At 34.0% G+C, this 17,090-nt stretch overlaps 1 protein-coding gene across 4 annotated transcripts in view; it reads left to right on the top strand.

Moving 5' to 3' along the window:
* Positions 1–17,090, top strand: part of LOC141558848 (pro-neuregulin-3, membrane-bound isoform-like) — a 959,615-nt gene that overhangs the window by 244,951 nt on the left and 697,574 nt on the right. Inside the window, exon 2 of one of the 4 annotated variants that reach the window (XR_012487155.1) lies at positions 4,845–4,951. The exons of the other annotated variants lie outside the window; for them this stretch is intronic. The gene's annotated coding sequence lies outside the window, so the exon portion shown is untranslated. The remainder of the gene's footprint in view (positions 1–4,844; positions 4,952–17,090) is intronic. 4 annotated transcript variants of the gene reach the window in all.

The following is a 17,090-nucleotide window of genomic DNA, read 5'->3' as shown; positions in this document are numbered from 1 at the left end:
TTGCAACTACCTTTATGATCTTAGATAAATGATATAACTTTCCTGTAAACTAGTTCATTCAAGTAATTAGCCTTTTATGTCCTTTTGCAGTTGGCCAATTATTCATTGTGAATTTGCTTTTGTATGTCTCCAGAAAATCTGCTGAACCACCAACTTGCAACTCTGCACTGGGCTTGGCAGCCTATCTCCCTGCTCAATTGAAACAGACATTTTCTGAAGTTCTTCCAAAGTACCTTCTTCTGGAAATTTGTTATACTCCAAATATTTGTGGGTTCTGTCACTCCAAGATCAGTTCCTTAAAACTTGTTCAAGTTTAAAGGAGCAAGTATCAGGCACACTCCTTAAAGTAGCCCATGATACTTTGCTTAACCAGAGGCTTAATCTGCTGTTGATTTTGGGGAAGCTCAGAGGAGGTCAGATAGATGTATGACTGCTCTCTCCTCTTTTGGCTATGCCTAGTTCATTGAAGTAGTAAATTAAGAGGTTGGACTATAGCAAACAATCTCTAAGGCAGGAGTTCTCAAACTACAGCCCACGGGCCAGATGCAGTGGGCTAAGGATGTTTATGAAGTCCACTTGGTTATGGCAAATGGGCTGAGGGGCGGAGACAGAGTGTGAGTTTTTGTTTTTACTATAGTCCGGCCCTTCAACAGTCTGAGGGACAGTGAACTGGCCCCCTATTTAAAAAGTTTTAGGACCACTGCTCTAAGGTATCCCGTAGATAGAAATCAATGGACTTTTATGATCTAGTTTTTAAAACCTCATGTTGTCCTATGAATTCTTTGATTTTGGTCCCTTCTTCCTTCAAATATCCTTAGATGTTGCCACCATATTGACCATCATACTATATAGGTATAAATAATATATTTGAAAAGTGAGGTTTATAAGATCACAAGCTTAAAGCTAGAAGAATACTTTAAGTCCAACAACCCCATTTTAAAGAGAAAGAAACTGAGACTGAAAGAACTTAAAAAGCCTTGCCCATGTTCACAGGATACAAATTCAAGTCAATCTGATGCAAAATCTAGCACTGATTCCACTATTCCACCTAGTCATAAATATATTTTCTTTGATCAGACCATAAATCATATTGATTTGGTGAATTAAGAAATAGGTGTCAAATATGGGCATGCTTATGCAAACATACATGCACTCAAGTACACATATGCACATGCATATAGTTTGATTTTATTCCACACTTCTTACCTTTTATCATATAACTAAGCCTGAACACTCCCTTGTTACAAAGTGGAATATTTAAGCAAAGACAATCATGTCTAATGTCCATGTCTAATAGTCTAGATAGCATTATGTATCCACAGTACTTCCCTTTCCAATGAGAGAAAAGAGGGATGTGTGTGTGTTTGTGTGTGTGTGTGTGTGTGTGTGTGTGTGTGTGTGTAATGAATTACTTTAGGAAAGAGTAGATTATTCTTCACTGGAGATCATCAAGTATAGGCTGGATAGCCACTTTTCAGAGATGTGATAACATTTGTTGTTCATTCACTTCGCTCATGTCCAACTCTATGACCTCACTTACAGTTTTCCTGGCAAAAATGTTGGAGTGGTTTGTTATTTTCTTTGTTTTACTCAGGAGGAAAATGAGAGAAAGAATTAAGTGGCTTGCTTAGGGTCACATGGTCATTATGTCTCTGAAACCAAATTTAAACTCTGATCTTCCTGACACCTGGAAGATTTCTCTATCTACTGTACCACACAACTGCCTCAAGGACAGAGATGCTTTCTGAGGTCACAGTGATGGGATTCTGATTGTTGACCCCAGCCCACTCTAACAGAAACTTGAACAAAAAGGGACCTCAGAGATCACATAGTCTTTTTGTAGAGAAAATAATGTCTAGAGAGATTACATACTTTGCCCAAATATGGGTAACTCCACAAGTAGTTAAATATCTTAGGTACAACTTGTACCAAGATCGTCTGACTACAACTCCCATTTTGTGAAGTTAGAGAAATAAATTTTGAGGAAGCAATCCCAAACAATTAGTTCCTTCTACTAGTAAGATTAAGTCACTTTGTGAATTAGTGAATATATAGAAAGAAAAGATGGAAGACCATTTTCAAGAGTGATGAAAATTGCTTTATTGAGAGTCAAAAATTCAATAGTCTTGCTCTTTTAGATTTTCAAAAATAAACTTGGTAAGGTCATTTTATCTGATTGTCCTATCTTCTTTCTGTAGTATAAATCATGGTGTCAGGGATATAGCAGGTATTAAAGAAATTATTTCTGATTGAATGGTAGATTGTAAGAGCATGAATTGTTTCTGGAGGTGGGCCCAAGATTCAGGAGGCAATTAGTGACATATTTTATTTTTGCTGTCTATTTACCCTCATACATACTTCATTTAACCATTTTTCTTGAGCAAAACTTCCCAAAGGGTGCCACTCTTTGCATTTGACATTACTTTGTTATTGTCAATTTGGCATAAGAAAGTGCAGAGGTCTGTTGAGAGGGTCCCCAGAAAGACCCCTTCCTGCATGTGGATAAACATTCACAGCTAATTTGAAAGGAGATGCTTAAGTACATAATTTCATACCAATTAAGTTGCTAATTAATTGAAAAGCCATTTTCTTTCATTTTATATGGTGTGAGTCAAAGGCAGCAGTGTCTTGAGCACAGTGCATGGAATTCTCTGGAAGACATTGGGATTTTATTCAAGTAGCCTGAAACATGTGTGTATACATGCATACATACACATGTAAACTTACATACAACTATGCATACACATATATGCACACACATTATATATATGTACATACTATACATATAGTGTATATGTGTGTGTGTATAGATAGATAGATAGATAGATAGATAGATAGATAGATAGAGATATAGATATATAAAATCAAACCCTTAAGAGAATACTTGGACATATTTATCCAATTCCTCCCCTTAGTGCACAATACAATCTCTGGGCTTAGCTTATGATTTTCTTTCTAAAAGATAAATATTTAAATAAACACATTGTATCTTGAGAGTCTGTTGCATGTACAGAACTTTGAAAATTCTATGAAGCTATTAGGACATTTTCTTTCATGGTTCTTGCTATAGTAGCAACAATAATAACTTAAAAATCTGTTAGCTAATTGATAAAGCTAACCAAGTACAATGTGAGACAGGCTAGGTTTAAAGACTTAGTAATGTGGTACAAATTAGATGTACATTGATTTTGCTCACTTATATACTTTGCAAAGGTGTGCTCTTAAATCCTACCAAATATAAGCTCTTTAAAGACAGGATCTATTAAAAAAAAGTCTTTATACTTTTTAGCCACTATTAAGTTATAGATACTAAATTTCTTGTAAATTGAATTATTATATTCTATATACTACTGGTAGAATGTGCATTCTTTTAGCATATCAATGAATTTTCTTCTTTGTATTGCCAGTGTCGCACATGTATTAATAAATTGTTTGTAATGAATAAAGTATAAATTGCATAATTTAAATGATAAATTATGCAATAAATAATATTTTATAACTTATAAGTTGCTTTATTATAAAAATTAATTAATGATCAGCAAATAATAATTAATGTTTATTGAATTGAACTGAATTCAAGAAGAGAAGACAAAACTCAGAATTTCCAAATGATGACTAAAATGACTTGACAAGGTTGTTTATTAAATAGAATAGCCCAGGAAAAGAAATTATCCATTGGTATAGAATGACCATACCAATGATAAATGTTTCATATTCATTATGCAAGGAGCTGAATTTGTAAACCAGTTAATGCAAGTTTGGGTCCTTCTCTATTCTCAGACAAGTCATTTAATCTATCCAGTTCTTAATTTCTCATTAGTAAAATGAGAGCCTTTGCCTATATGACCTTTAAAGTTCCTTTCAGCTCTAAATCTGTGATTTTATATAGCTAAAGTTTTCAATGATACTTGGTATTGGCAAAGATCTTTTGGTTTTAATTTTTGTGTTGTTCTCTTCACAAGAATAAAGTAGACTATTTAAAGTACACAGGAGCTTTTGGAGATATATCATTGGATGGATGACTTTATAAAAATACAATCATTAAGTACTTCTTATTGTCACATTTCAAGCACTGTAGAATCCTGAGTGCTCCAAGGGAAAAAGTAAGGCACTCTGCTTTCAAGGACATTACCTTTTAATTATAGGATATAACACATAAATGAAGTTCAACTACAGAACAGATGGAAAGGTCCCAAAACCCTAATGATAGCAGTAAGGTGAATGAAAAGGCCCAAGGCCCCTTAGATTATAAAAAGTAAACCAAATTATACTGCATAAGGCACTATAGCATGTAGAAGTCAGACGGTTAGGAATGGAATAACCTAAGAGGTAATGGAATTATAAATGGTTAAGGTTTGTACATCTTCCTTCTTATTTGGTAGCAATAGATTTGTTTATAGCCATTTTAAACAGAGAAAATGTACACACACATATATATACACACACACTAGAAATGATGAAAAAAGATGATGATAGAATTCATTTGGGAAAACTGAGTAGAACCTAAGAGGGGAAAAACAATAATACTATCTTTTGAATGTTAACATTTACCAAAAAAAGGGGAGAGTTCATGTTGTTTTCTCTAGATTTATGAGCTATAAGATAAAAAACAAAACAGTCTTCTGATTAGTTATGAAAGTAAAATTGTGATAGATAAAATCATTCCGAAATGGGATAAGATTAATGTTTTCTTGTTTTAATCCTCTGTTTAGACATAAAGAAATGTTTATACTAGTTCTCATTTACAAAATCTTAGCATTTCCATCCACATTTTTACTACCCTATCACTAGTCCTCTTTAATAACCCTTTTCTTCCTGGCCTTACATCCCTGCATCTCTTGCAGGAAGTTGAAGCTCTAAAATTGGACTCCCTCTGGGGTTGGTGCAGAACCAGCAGGAGTTCTCTTTGGGACCTGGGCAGGGTAGTCTAACCCATCATCCCATATGCCAGGTATGATGATTATTTTGTAAGTAGTACTTAATATTTCAAATTATGAATATATTTTAAATAATCTGGTTTTGTAGTGAACACCTCTATATCTGTCCTATAGTCATAATGCCCCTTATTATTGAAAAAAATAAAAACAAAACTAGAACTTTTATTGTTTCATATATATATATATATATATATATATATATATATATATATATATACACACACACACACAAATACATACATACATACATACACACAAACGCATACACACACACACACACAGAGGGAAACATGTTGGGGTGGGGGGAGAGGAAGAGAGAGGATTCAATACATTTGTTTAAAAAAAAAGAGCCAAACTCCTATTGATACAGATATATACCATGCTATATATACCTGTGTATTTTAGAATTAGAATGATTTAGTGTATAAAATGGTGGGTTTCAAATTATGTCAAAAAGTTAAACTTTTACCTGTGACACTATGTGATATTCTCACTTAAGTCACTTGACCTGTATGCACATCTCCCTTAAGGCTTACAAGTTTAGAATTGGAGTAAAAGCACTTGGATTCAAATCTCAGGTCCATTTCATAGTATCTGCATCATATTGGGCAAGTCAACTTCTCTGTAATTCAATATTCACATTTTAAGTGATTGAACTAGTAAACTTATCCACCAGCCTTATCTCAATTTAGGAGCCAATTGTATAGGTATCCTCTAATGAACCTTATCATATGCATATTCAATATCTATTTTCTATATCCCTAATCATCATTTGCCATCCCTAAATTGGCCAGTGAATGTCTGAGAAAACATTGGGGTTTAAAAATAATAAGATAAGAATCAGGTTAAAGTCTTGTTGAGTCCAAAATGCATTACAATTGATGAAGTCAGGTTTAATGACATTCTTCTGTAATCCTTGCGCCTGTGGAAGATTAGGCTTGTAGATTTCATGAGTTAGGGAGTTCGGAGCTCCAGAATGGCTACTACTGATTAGGAGTCAACTTTAAGAATGGCAGAAATATGGGAATCCCTTGAGAGGAAGTGTTGGTCATCAGCAACTAAAGAGGAGCAAACTGACTCAAATCAGAAATGGGATGAATTTGGTCCATGAGGGGATATTGCATTACTAGTCTGAGTTAAATAGGGAGACCCAATTAAAAAAAATGTAGAAGAAACATTTTTGAAGAGGAAATATTTTTTCTTCTCTTTCTCACATGTCTCCACATCCCTATTCACGAGATGAACACCATCACTCCCTTAATAAGAAGCAACCTGAAATTTCTTTAACAGAAGGCTAGAATGTCAACTTTTTTTTGGAGGGGGATCAATGAAGTGTTAGACAGTTAACCTTTTTTTCAGGACAAGCTCAAAGTCTGGAATTGGCTTAAATGAATCATCTTAGGACTCTTCTTAAAGTTGCTAAAAAGGCATGAAAATTCTGACATTAAAACTGGGCTTTTCTCACAGACTAGAGTTTCTATTTGAGCAATAGAAATACTCACAAATATGAGGACATAGTTTTCTCCCTTAGTTTCAGTTTTCTCATATTTAACACATGGATAAGAAATGTTGAGTGTAATACAAGTTGGGTAGCAAATGGCCGACAGAAAAAAAAATTCTTTTTTTTTTTTTGAATTATGATTCCATTACTACACAGAAACCCTCTCGACTCATGTAGAACAATGCCTTCTCTGTAAATTATAATTTGTTATTAATATTTGTGTGTATGTTGTAGAGAATTTGTGGGTCTCTTTGCAAAATATTGTTTTAATGCACAAAATATAATTTGTAAGATTACAAAAGGAAGATATTTTGAAATCCAGTTATCTAAATATATCAAAAAGTTAAGACATTAAAGTAAGAAAGCCTGTGCTCCTAGGTAATGATAAGCCTGATAGATTGTGAGAGAAAGGCTGGAACAATGAGAGACTGCATCACTTAACGAGGGCAGTATTATCAAAGCCAGAATTTGAACTCAGGTCTTATTTAGTAGATACTGGACAAACAAAAACAAAATTAAAAAACAAAATGTCTGAGCCCTCAAAGACATTATCTCCTACTGGACAATCATTATATATCATTACAGAAGAAGGGATGACATCTTCATATGCAATCTGGCCAATGAACATCTTGTCCTTGCTATGACATGTTTCCAGAGATCTATGGTCTTTTCAGTGATATAGAGTACAATTGATCTCCACCTGGAAACCTGTTGTCCACCTAATCAGCATGCGCTAGTGGGGAAAAGGGGAAAGGGAAGATAGACAATGGACTTGAGACCTAAAATCTGGTCCTAGTTCTGCCATTTATTGAGTGTATGATTTAGTCCTCTCTGTCCTTCAGTTTTATTAGATGTAAAGTGAAGAAGTTGAACTAGATCTCTTAATTTTCCACAAATGTTTTCTTTTTGGCCAAAGTGGGTTGTTTTCTTTCCATGACTCTTATAATGAAATTCTGCTTGTTAGCAGAATGCCTAGTCTAGATGAGCTTTCATCTGTAGGACTCTATGATTTGTGCCTTCTTTGAGCTAGTAATTGTTGCAAGTATAATTCAGTTTTCAGCATCTACCACTAAGAGGCATGTGTTTTAGGGAGCTAATTTAACCAAAGGAAACTTCATTGCAGGGAGTCAGAAAACTACGGTCTTCATTATCTCAAAGTGTGCAGGTAATATATTTTGGGGAAACCATGAGCAACCTGCTCCTGGCTTTGTATTCACACATTCTTTTATTAGGCACTGTTCATTTCACATGCCTTGACTACTTGGCACCCACATTGTTCTGAGCAAAAGCAACACATTAAAATAGATTTATTTTTCCTAAGGACACCATCAGCATACATTTCTTTATATCATGGAATCCACTGAATAGCTGCATGTCATTATGTTTCAGATTCTCTGCTGATTCCTTCTTAACCCAGAATTTCTTCTTTATTTCTCCAATGCCAATTTCTCTTTATATTTTACTCCTTTTGACAATACAAAAGATGTTCAAATTCATGTTTCCTTTCAAAATACAAACATGTTTTTCACCCCAAGGAAATGTTTGATCAATAAGTGTAAGAATTTGTCATTTCTCTTCATAGACCTTTGTAGTCAAATTGACAATTGTTTTCTTGTACAAGAAATCCCATCTTCCACCCCATATCTTTGAAGAGGTAGTTCCCTAAATACTAAATATCCACCTTGCATACCATCATCTCATAGAATCTGTAGTTTCCTTTCTAGCATAGCAAAGACAGCTTCACTTTACATGATGTCTTTTCCTTATTCTCCACCCATTCTCCAGTAATTACTCTCTTATTCTTAAATTTATTTTGTTTATCTTTGGTAATACTATGCATTTATTTATCTGTGAACATGTTATATACCTAGAGTAGAAAGTAAGATCTCTGAGGACAAGAATGATTTATTTCTCACATTGTATCACCAGTGCTTTGTGTATTGGCCTTGCACATAGTAGGCACTCTTATGAAGCACATACACACACCCGTACCCACACGCACACCCATACCCCCACACACAATTTTACTAGAAAGAAAAGTAAATCTCCAAACTAGATTCTTTTGCTCATAGGTAAAGGAAAGCGACCTGCTTACCCACTTGGATTCTTCCCAGCAGAAATGTTAACAATTGTAATTATCACCATTATGCAGTATGTTCAATTGTACAATCAATATAATTGCCAAATGGAAATTATACAATAAATATAATTGCTGCTTTACTCCTGTGCAGTATTTCAGTGGCACTTCACACTTATTTTGTCCCTTAATTAGTAACATGTGCAATTATAGTACTGTGTTCTGTGTTGGAACTGAGTAATTTGCAGGAGTGGGTGGAGGGTACAATAATTGTAAGTGGGACCTAGTGTATTCTCTACAGTGAAATATTTTTTGAATATGCCTTTGTACTGTGTTAGATCTCACTGAATAGCAGGGAAAGTAACAATTCTTTGGAAATTCATGCTATTGGCTTTCCTGTTAATGACTTTCATCTCTACCTGTCAGAATCTGACTCATCCATTAAGGTTGAACTATAATGGTGCCTCTTTTGTGAAGACTCCCCTGAGTTCCACAACCAGATGGAATTCCTCCCTCCTTTGGCATCTCCTAGCTTCTTAGCATAGTCATATATATTCTAGGCTCATTCTTTTTTGTAAAATGCTTGAGGTAACATGTCTTATTCACATTATTCACATTTGTATCCTCTTCACAGAACACAGGTGCTGGTCTTTAAAAATATTTTAGGTTGGACCAAGTCTATATTAGCTTAGGATTTTTCATGTTTCAGGGTTTATTTGGAATCCCATTATCTAGTACTGGGGATGAACACTGTTAGAAATAGGAAGATATCTCTCTCCTTGTTTTCTTTCTTCACTGTAAACATTCACACTTCTAGAACCATGGCAGCAGAGCCAAGACTAAGGAGAGGACATAGAGGCAGGTGCCTAAAGCACAGCATACATGAGGGTGCATTGAAGCATATTTCTTTACTTTGCTTTTTTGCTCAATATTAGAATATTCTGCTCTCATCAACATAAACATTTATTCTATGACTTCAAATCACACATATTTCAGTGACATATCTCTGGAAACAAAGAATATGAAAAATAAAAGGTACACAATTTTGTGATTGTGACTTGGTATACTTTTTGTTGTAATTCTTAAGAGAATTGAAGTCAAGGTAAGAGCTAATTAAGAGCTGTTACTTAATAGGTTTTCTGTTTTCATAGTGCTGAATTTGGAATATCCATATCAGCTGGGGAACAAGGTATAATCAAGTCACATTATATCACTTTATGCATTCGCCTTTCTAGTCAAACTGGCATATATGCTGTTTTCCATATATGGTATTCCATCTTTAACTGTCCTATGTCTTTGTACATGTCTACAATGTATATCCTTCTGACTTTTACCTTTTAAAATTGGTAGCTCTTTTCACTGTTCAAATCAAGTGCCACCCGATATATGAATAATTCCTTGATTCCCCTAAATCGCAATTTCCTTAATTTTATATTTACATATATGTGTGTGTTTTGTGTACACATACATATGAGTTTATATGTGTATATGCATATAAATATATATTTATAAATGGATATTACTTGTCTATATTTACATCAACTTATTTTATATTTATTATTTCTCAAAGGAATATATGCTTCTTGAAGGCAATTTCACTTTTGCCTTTGAATCTTCAATGCTTTGTAAAATACCTGGATTATTTTGTTGTTTTTGTGGTTGTTGCTGTTGCTGCTGCTGCTCTTTGACCTTCATTCTCAAAGAGCATCATGACATTAGAGAGGTGATACCATGGTGTACAAGTAAGTTAATTTTAAGTGAGGGTAGACTGTGCAAAGTCACGAGTTTCATTTTCTCCTCCAAAGTAATTTTGGTCCAGTGGCAAGTAATAGATCAGGACAACTGGAGATGTCTTTGTATGCAGTGAAAGACCTTGGCCTTTTTAAAGATAAGGTCTTTTACATATCACAATTTGACTGAGGCAATGCCCATTTGGTGACTACGGCTAGATAAGACTTCAGGCAAAGAATGCTCTCTTTTTACCTAGTAAAATAAATAATAATAATAATAATAATAATAATAATAATAATAATAATAATAATAATAATAAATCAAGGCTTCTGGCCAAAACAGAAACAATTGCTATTTACATTAACTTTGAGTCAAAACAACAATCAAGGAAAAAACACAGAGATGACACAAAGATAGTGAGAGGGAAGGAAGGAAGGAAGGAAGGAAGGAAGGAAGGAAGGAAGGAAGGAAGGAAGGAAGGAAGGAAGGAAGGAAGGAAGGAAGGAAGGAAGGAAGGAAGGAAGGAAAGAAAAAAGAGAAGGAAGAAGGGAGAGAGGGAGGAAGGAGAGATGGAAGGAATGAAAGAAGGAGACAAAGAGAAAGAGAGAGAATTGGATTATCCAGTTAACATGTTCCAACTAGCTCCCCAGTGGGGAAGATCTACTTAAAGAGATTGTTTGTCCCCTGTTACTCAAAGAGAGCCATGAATTCAGAAAGGTTGATACCATGACATGCAAGTTAGTTGGATTTAAGTCAGGGTGGACTGCACTTACAAAGTACCTGGAACATAGCAGGTAAATATCTGTTTATTATTTGTATATTTTATATATGATCATTACCAACTTACTTAACTTTTCTAGATGTTAATTTCTTCTCATATAATACTGAGGAGTTGGAGTGTCTCATGTCCATTCATTTTCAAATAAGTTTCTTAGGCATCTATTGCATGCAAAGCCCTATATATACTCATCAATTCTTTCATAAATTCATCCTTTCTTGATCATTATTTTACCATTAATAAGCAATGATTTGAGTTTAGATGGTATACATGTTTTGGTTAAGTAATGAATTGTTTTGATTGCAATTGAATATATTTTATTTATAAAATAGAAAAAATATAATGATGCAGTTTCATTAAATAGAAGTAGGAAAGATGAAGATTGTATTTTATAGAGAAGTAATAATGATCAGCATAATAATCAGCAGACAGATTTTCTTATCAAGAAAGAGTAGGTTGTCACAGGAATCATCAGGATGACTTTGATATACTTTAAGCTATTGGAGAATAATGATTATTAAATCATCCTTGCAGTTGTTTTTTGTTTGTTTGTTTGTTTGTTTGTTTTTGTAATGCCTTAAAGACCAGAAAGGATATGATTGGATTTAGAACAAGTCCATAGAATATTTTCAATATTTATACTTCTCAGGTTCTCTGATACCCCAATAGCTCAGGAAGTGTGCAGTAACCATAAAATAAACAGCCTGTGCTTCTATCATTGTATCTCGAATGCTAAGACATGAAATCTTTGAATTTTAGAACTGGAAGGAATTATAGAATTGATCTAATCCAATTTTTAAAAATTTGTTTCTGAATATTCCAAGAGCTGTTTAGAGAATTAAAAATATAAAATATCACATGTGGAGTAGTGTCAGAGGCATAAATAAAGCCCATGTCTCGACTTTCATTTTAGGTTTTATTTCAATATACTTAGTATGATTAAAGGGGGCATCATGTTGGACTTGCAGTAACAAATACAGATTTCAATCTTGCCTTAGACATTATATAATCATGGACAAATCAGTTAAATTTTGTGAGCTTCTATATCCACATTAGTTAAATGGGCATAATAATAAACAGGATTTTTGGAGTAGTGATTTTTTTATTATATGATATATGTATTAAACAAAATTTTGGAAAGATTAGCTATTAATATCATGATAATGACAATTAATTATTCTTCCTGACCTACCGTAGACAATAACAGAAGGAAGATGGAAGATCCCTAACACAAATATTAAAACAAACTTCTTGCCATTTCTATTTAGTTATGCTAGTTCTGGGACAAAAGGGAGAGCTAAAACAGAGTATGTAATTGTGTGGAGAGGGAAGAGTGTGCCTTTTTTTCCTCCAAATGGTACTGGATAGATAAAGAATATAATAATGAAATAATATAATAATACTAGCTAGTATTTAAATGACTTTAAGGTTTGCAAAAGTGTTTTAAAGATATTATGGTATTTTTTTCTTGAAACAACTCCCCATAATAGAGTATTTTATTATCCTTATTTTATAGATGGGGAAAGTGAATCAGAAAGAGATTAAGTACCTTCCTTATGATCACTCAATTGATAAGTGTTTTTGGTGGAATTTGATTCCAGATCTTCTTAATTCAAAGTCCTGTGTCTTTAGCTGCCCCTCTCTCTTCTTCCCTTGTTGTTTTCTTCTTACTCTAACAACTAGAATAATACCATCTCATAGTCTGAAGGAACCTTATAATTTAATCTAATCTCCCACTAAATTTATGTGTCCTGCTTATAATCACCTGACACAAACACACACACACACACACACACACACACACACACACACACACACACATTCCCTGGTGGAATATTTTCAGCAAGAAAAACTTGGGACTCTATTATGCGGTGCAACTTATTCCATTGCTGGATAGCTGCAATCAAGACATTCTTAACAAGCATCAAGGAACATATTCCTCTGTAATTCCCGTGTGTGATTCCTAATTTTGATCTCTAGAGAATAAATACAATTTATTTCTCACCACATTCACGTAATCTTAATTTTGTTCAAATCCTCATCACTTTATGTTCCTAAAATTATAGTGTGCATTTGTATGTGAGGCATTCAGGATTTCATCTTATACTCATCTGAAAAATATTCCTTGAGTTTGCCTTTGTTAAACTTTCAGCTAGGAATTTCAATAAGATTTGACTTACATTCCCTGTAGTAAATATATGTCTGTGAGCAAAAATTGATTTCTATCAAAATCACCCTTTCCTTTAATTATACCAGTACCAAGCTTGGAAAGCAAAACTGTACCGACCTCTCATGTAATATGGAAAGCAAAGGCAGTTTTTGACATTTAATTCTTTAAATATACTGTATTATTGAAATTTGAAAATATCATTGAGACATGGTACTTGTGTTCTATTTAGTCTATCATGGTAGAGTATAATAGTAAATGGGGACTATTGAATATTGTCCCTATTTACACCATCTTCAAAATGATTTTAATACCAATTCTCTGCACAAATTGATTTAATACAATATTTATAAATTATCTATTACTTAGATAATGTTAAATTTGTGCTAGGGAAAGAACCAAGTACAAAACAAATGGGGATGATGTGAATCAGGTGAAGAGTAACTTCATCGACAAAAAGTATTATTGCTATTCCCTTTGCTATGAGAACAGATCTCAATGTTGCTGGGTAATGGGATGAGGTAGAATGTGTTTGTGACTGTGCTTGCCACCTCCTCATTGCAACACAATTTCATGGGCAGTATACAGACAGTGGATTGGGATGCATACTCAGAGAAGGATCAGATCTTCTAAGGATCCATGTATATAGTCTTTAAACAGACAGCTGATATGGTTCTGTAGCTGACTAGCCCATCAGCAATTGGTCACTTGAGACAAGACAATGGCTATTTGGACCATTGGAATGATGGCATTCTGTGAATTGTCTAATAAGGATGAGGTGCATAAAATTAGAAAGTTGAACACTAACTGTGCCACAGCAAGCAACTAGAGATAAGGAAAGGCAACAAGTAACCAATGGGTAGTTTAAAGCTTGTTATATATTCATCTTAGGGCTAAGCATAAAACAGTCAAAATACATTTTACTGGCTCACACCAAGTTTAGATGAAACTAGGTCCCTGCACTCATGGGGATTATAGTTTAGTGCAAGCATGATACCTTTGCAGAAAACTAGAATTAATACATATAATACACACACACACACACATACACACACACACACATACACACTTATTTGCACATAAATGAATATATTTTGCAATAAGTGTTTACAATTAAAATAATGTGAAATGTGTAGAAAATACATTTTTTCCCTCAAAAAAATGTTGCTGTAAATCCCTTTGTCATTCTGTTGGTTTCTTACTATCAATAAAACTATATGCATATGTTTTGGTTTGTTTCATGTAGTTGCTTTTACTGTAACTTGAGAATACATTTTATTGCTATTTCCTGCATTATAGTGATACAACTACAAAAGTCAGGCAAAATAGTTGTCTATTCCCTTGACTATATGCTTAGCTTTAAGGCTCAGATATTTTGGTTTTGTTTATTTTAGGAATTTGGGGGGAAAAGACACAAATACAAATGTATTATTTAAATCCAAAAGGAAAAATAAAAACCTCTAGGATGCTACAAGGAAGTCAAGGTTACTAGTAACTAGCAAGTGGAAAGCGGGGAATGACAATTTTAAAATAATGCCTTTTTATTTTTAAAATACATGCAAAGATAGTTTTCAACATTCACCCTTGCAAAATCTTGTGTTCCATGTTTTTCTCCCTCCCCTAGAAAGCAAGTAATCCAATATATGTTAAGCATGCAATTCTTCTATACATATTTCCACATTTATCATGCCGCACAAGAAAAATCAGATCAAAAATAGGAAAAGTGAGAAAAAAGAAAAAGCAAGCAAATAACAAAAAGGTGAAAATTCTATAGTGTGATCTACATTTAGTCCCCACAGTCCTCCTTCTGAGTGCAGATGGCTCTCTCCATCACAAACCTAATGGAATTGGCCTGAGTAACCTCACTGTTGAAAAGAGCCAAATCTATCCCATTGATCATCATATAAGCTTGCTGTTGCTGTGTACAATGTTCTCTTGGTTCCACTCACTTCACTTACCATCAGTTTATGTAAGTCTCTCCAGACCTCTCTGAAATCATCCTGCTGATCATTTCTTATAGAACAATAATATTCTATAAATTCATATACCATAACTTATTCAGCCATTCCCCAATTGATAGGTGTCCACTGAGTTTCCAATTCCTTGTCAATACAAAAAGGGTAGCTACAAACATTTAGGAATTACATTTTTAAATGCCCTAGTTTTAGTTATCTGAAAATAATGAGACAAAATGAAAAGAGTGTCAAATAGAAAATTAGAACATGTTTCTTTTGATGTATTATTATTACTTTCACTAGTTTCCAGGCGTGACTGATAATTCAGCACTACTAGGAACATTCTGTAATTCATTCTAATTGAGTAAATATTCATTAAATACTATGTGCAAACCATTGTTTTAGATTGGTGATTAAAATATTATTAGAAATGTGATTCATTGGAATAAGGAATGCAAAAGGGCGAAATTCTCACTACCAATGCAAACTGACATATACTCCCCAATTTATAATCTTAGAGTGTTCTCTGAGGGACTAGGAGATTAAATGATTTGCCTAGAGTTACACAACTAGGATGTTTCAGAAAGGATATTTTAATGTAGGTGTTCCAGAATCTCAAGCCAGATCTTTATTCAGTTCTCTGTGCTGCCTCTTAAGCTAAAGAAATAAAAGCAGAAATCAAGCAATCCTTACACTAAAGTCTCTTGCAAGTTAGGGATACGGTGGGGATCCACATGGATGATGACAAAAAAAAATACAAGGAAATGTATAAGGTGGGAAGTTTAATAATTAAGGAAATCTATACATTTTGGGTATGAAATGTGAACATTCTAACAGGAAAAGTTGAAGAGAGAGAGCATAAGTAAAGAGATTGGGAGAAAAATGTACAGGGTAAATATGGAAATTGTTCTTCCTGAAATTTCTCTTTAAAGGTTATAAATCCCGTGGGCAGGATCTACCTCATTAACTGGATATAGTGCCCCATGTCTCCTTGTGTATGAATATGAATTTCATGTAAAAGCCAAGCAAGGTAAGAGTGTGAAATGATGGCTAGGTAAAAGTGAGGGTAGAAAACCAGCTCAGGAACCAAATGACAAATAGGGCCATTAAAACTAATGGTAGAAATGGGAATAGTGATTGGCTAAATGTCACTTGGCCTACCTCCACAGACTTGGAAAGCAAGATAAATCCCACAGTGTAAAGTCTCTCCAATCACAAAAGGTCAGGGTTGGCTCATTTCTGCCCTAACTGTAATAAGCAGGTCATGATGTTAAAGGCATATGTGGAATTCTCAATATAATTAGCACATTAATTGCAACTACCAAGATGTAAGGCAGACAATTCTTAGCACAGAGAGAATGAGACTTTCCTTCTAATGGGCAATTGGAATCTCACTCTATCAGTTTTAAACTCAAATGTGAACACAAGGGGAATAAATTTCACCTTGTTCCCAGAAGCCAGGAATGTATTGACTCTAGAGGAATATGCCATGATGACCTCAAATTAACATTAGGTTGGCTGGCCCTTGGAGTATCAGTTGAAGTCTCTAGGGCCTCCCTCTGACAGTATTAATACTCTAGGGCTCTAGTTGGAGTGATCATCATGTGTCCCACACAGCCTCAGTACTTAGCATATGATAAAGATGAAATAAATTGTACTTGACTGACTCCTATGCCCATTTATAACTAAAATAAGTTCAGGATTTTAGAAGAGTAAGAAATAAAAGAGACACTTTTAGGCTATATAGCTATTAAATTTGAGATGGGGTTAATTATCTTTAATGTGATTACAAATTAGGGGGAGAACCTTTGAATTAAAAAGAATTTGATAACTATATTTGGATATACTTGTATCTTTTGTAAGCACATCAGTATTTTATTCACTTTAACATATTGTTCTGAGAAAGGGGCTGGTAGAGTGCACAAAACTGCCAAAAAAATTTTA

Source organism: Sminthopsis crassicaudata, chromosome 2 (assembly GCF_048593235.1).
Source record: "Sminthopsis crassicaudata isolate SCR6 chromosome 2, ASM4859323v1, whole genome shotgun sequence".
In the NCBI taxonomy this organism is placed as follows: Eukaryota; Metazoa; Chordata; class Mammalia; order Dasyuromorphia; family Dasyuridae; genus Sminthopsis; species Sminthopsis crassicaudata.
Note: the sequence above shows the minus strand (reverse complement) of the source record. Positions and strands in the feature narration are given on the sequence as shown.